Source organism: Hipposideros armiger, unplaced genomic scaffold, assembly GCF_001890085.2.
Source record: "Hipposideros armiger isolate ML-2016 unplaced genomic scaffold, ASM189008v1 scaffold_600, whole genome shotgun sequence".
NCBI classification, from domain to species: Eukaryota; Metazoa; Chordata; class Mammalia; order Chiroptera; family Hipposideridae; genus Hipposideros; species Hipposideros armiger.
The window spans coordinates 280,517-284,222 of NW_017731950.1; positions in this window are offsets into that span (position 1 = coordinate 280,517).

Below are 3,706 nucleotides of genomic sequence, written 5' to 3' on the forward strand. Positions count from 1 at the left end.
CACATTCCCACTATCTTGAACATTTTGGGCAAGGCTGGCAGACTCTCAGAGGAATGGATTCTAAGTTTACCCACAGAGCTTGCTCCTCGGCTCTCCACCCAGTCCTTGTGGAAATCAGAAAGAAGTGTCCCACGCTATTCCTCTCACAGGGGTTGAGGAACAGAGCGCAGAATGGATTTCACTTCCTGCTGGCCCCTTCACTTACACACACCTGCAGTCCTCCTTTCTCTTCCCAGTTCATCATAGTTATTATTAATGCTTCTATTGGATTATTCCACATGCCTCCAATTCTCACTTATAATACCTCCCAACTTTTAAAACTAAACTTATTTTTACATTCTCAACACTTATAATATTTATGTTTTTAGTGTCTCCAGCTCTAATTAATTTATTCATGCTTTGTCTATAGATTGTTTTTGAACACTGGTACACACCATACAGTATTAACCACAGGATGATTCTGAATATATTATTCACTATAGAACTAAATGAAGTAATGTGAGGTGATGCAAAAAGAAAGAAATGTACTCATGGGTTCACTAAAAGCTGTAACACCAGAAGGAAAAATATGTCGAAATGTTAAAATCAAATTATTTATTTTCTTATACTATGTCAATTGCTTCAAATTATACCACATTTTTAAAAATTTTATTTATTTTTTAAAAAAGATTTTATCAGGGAATTGGGGGAGGAGAACAGCCCTGGGGAATCGGGGAAGGGGAACAGACAAATTGCTGTCCTTTTGTTCTTCAGTCTAGTTGTGGAGGACACTACTTCACTGGCCTGTGTTGATATTATGATCATTCTGCTCTTCCCGGCTGAGGCAGTCGCTCGCAGGCCATTGGAGGGCAGCTCACAGTGACTCATGGTGACTCACAGCAGCCCACTGCAACCCCCCTGCAGCCTACGCCGTTGCTGGCGACTCACGGCAGCCCAGCTCCAAGTGGAGCTGTTGTTCATAGTCTTAGCTGTAGAAGGTGCAGCTTACTGGCACATGTGGGAATGGAACCAGCAGCCCTGTTGTTCAAAGCTTGCTCTCTTACCAACTGAGCCACGTGGCCGGCCTGTACCACATTTTAGATTGCTTCGTAGTTGAACCTTGACTTTCTTATAGATGTTTGTTATTTCTTTTAATTTCTAATTGTTTTTGTATTTTCCTAAAAGAAGCATATGCCTTTACCTTTTCACTAAGGCCGTCTATTTTCTTAATGATTTTTGTTAAGGTGAATCCACTGACCTTTGACATTGTGTTTTAATTTGAGCAGGTTGCTTTCCAGGTCCACTGCATAAACTTCATTGTGGTTTAGTCTCTCTTGACCTCATTCTTCTTCCTTGAATTCATTTTAAGTTTTCTTAAAATATATCCTCAATATTGTTTTTCAGAAGGAGAAATAGTAGAAAATTTTCTGAGCTATGCATACCTGAAAATACCTTTATTTTTCTTTCATGTTGGAGTAATGGTGTCGGTTGGTATATAATGAGTTTAAAATAACCTTTTTTAGAACTTTGAAGTCACCCAGGAATAGGATGGTCACCTAATTACCACCTAAACTGTGGTATTCTTCCCCCACTCTCAAGATCCGGTATTCTGAAATTTTTATCTTGGTTTGAATCTTTCTTCTCCTCACTTATTACTCACTCTCATTAGTTTTCAATTTGAGCTGATAAATTTTTCTTTATGTTTTAGAAATATTCTTGTATTATTTCATTTATTATTTCCTTCTTTTTATTTTCTCTAGTATCTATTTCTGGAACCCCCATTGACCAGATTTTGGGTTGATCTCTCATGTATCAGTTATCTGTTGTTGCATAACAAATTACTACAAACTCAGCAGATTAAAACAAAACACATTTACTACTTATGCTTTTCATGGGTCAGGAATCTGGTCATACATAGTTCAGTTGAGTCCTCTGCCCAGAGTCTCAAAAGACTGCAACCAAGGTGTCCATTTGTATGCATTCTCACTGAAGGTTGACTAGGAAAGGGTTTGCTTTGAAGCTTGCAGAATTCATTTCCTTGCAGCTATAAAACTGTGGGTCTCTGCTTTATTGAGTATTGTTGGCTGGAAACCACCCTCAGCTCCTTAAGGGCACTCTCAGATACTTGTCACATGGGTCCCCCAACATGGCTGTTCTCTTCAAAGCCAGTTGGGGAAAGAGAATCCCTAGCACTAGTCTCGTATCAAGAAAGGGTCTTGTAAATCACAAAAGTGACATTCTATCGCCTTCACCATCGTCAGTTTAGTAGAAAAAATCATAGATCCAGCCCACACTCAGGGGGAGGGGATCATACCAGAGAATGAACACCAAGAAGTAGGGATCGTGGAAGAGTTACCTAGTGTGTATCTGCTGCATGCCAGACCTCTTAATCACGCCCCACTCCTCTTCCATGTTTTCATTTTAACATAATTTTCCTTTAATATGTGTACTGGAAGTTTTCCTCTTCTTTATTTGCCTGTTCTTCCTGAGAACAAGAGGTCAATGAAGTAGGAGAAAAATCACAATAATGTGATGCCCTGGATGTGTGGTGAAGAATATGTTTCCAAGTGGAGAGAGTGGTCAACAATGTTAAAACTGGTTTTTTTTAATTAATTTATTTTTTTATTAGTTTCAGGTGTACGAAGCAACATATTGCTTAGACATTTAAACTCCTCATAAAGTGATAACTCACCCTCAAGCTACTAGCACTCTGACAGCTTATATAGCTGTTACGATACCATCAACTATTTTCCCTATGTTGTACTCCACATCCCGTAACTATGTATACCTATATATTTAGTTATAGTTGACATTCAATAACATTCTACTTCAGCTCCTCAGGTGTACAGCACATTGGTCAGGCATTTACACAGCCTATGGTGTGATCCCCTTGATAAGTCCAGTGTAAATCTGTCATCTTACATGATCTTTACAACATTGTTGATTATATTCCCCATACTGTGTTAACTATTAATTTGTATTTCTTAATGCCCTCACCTTTTTCACCCAGCTCCCAACCCCATTCCCATCTATCACCCTGATAGAGCTAATACTTATCTGGCACCATACCTGGTTATTACAATATTATTGACTATATTTCTTATGCTATACCCTGCATCCCCATGACCACTGTATAACAATTGGTACTTCTTAATCCCTTTCCCTTTCACCCATCCTTAACCCTCCTCTTATCTTAAAGAAGCCCCTCTAAGGTTTCTGGTTTGTTGGTGATGAACTCCTTCAGTTTTTTTGTCTGGGAAGCTCCTTATCTGTCCTTCAATTCTAAATGATAGCTTTGCTGGGTAGAGTAATCTTGGTTATGTATCATTGCTTTTCATCACTTGGAATATTTCCTGCCACTCCCTTCTTGCCTGCAAAATTTCTGTTGATAAATCAGCTGACAGTCTTATGAGGATTCCCTTGTAGGTAGTTAACTGATTTTCTCTTGCTGCTTTTAAGATTCTCTCTTTGTATTTAACCTTCGACATTTTAATTATGATGTGTCTTGGTGTTTGCCTCTTTGGATTTGTCTTGTTTGGGACTCTCTGCACTTCCTGGGCTTGTATATCCATTTCCTTCACCAGGTTAGAGAAGTTTTCTGTCATTGTTTCTTCAAATACGTTTTCAATTCCTTGCTATCTTTCTTCTCCTTCTGGTAGCCCTGTAATGCGAATGTTGGTACTCTTGTTATTGTCCTGGAGGCCCCTTAAACTCTCCTCAATTTTTT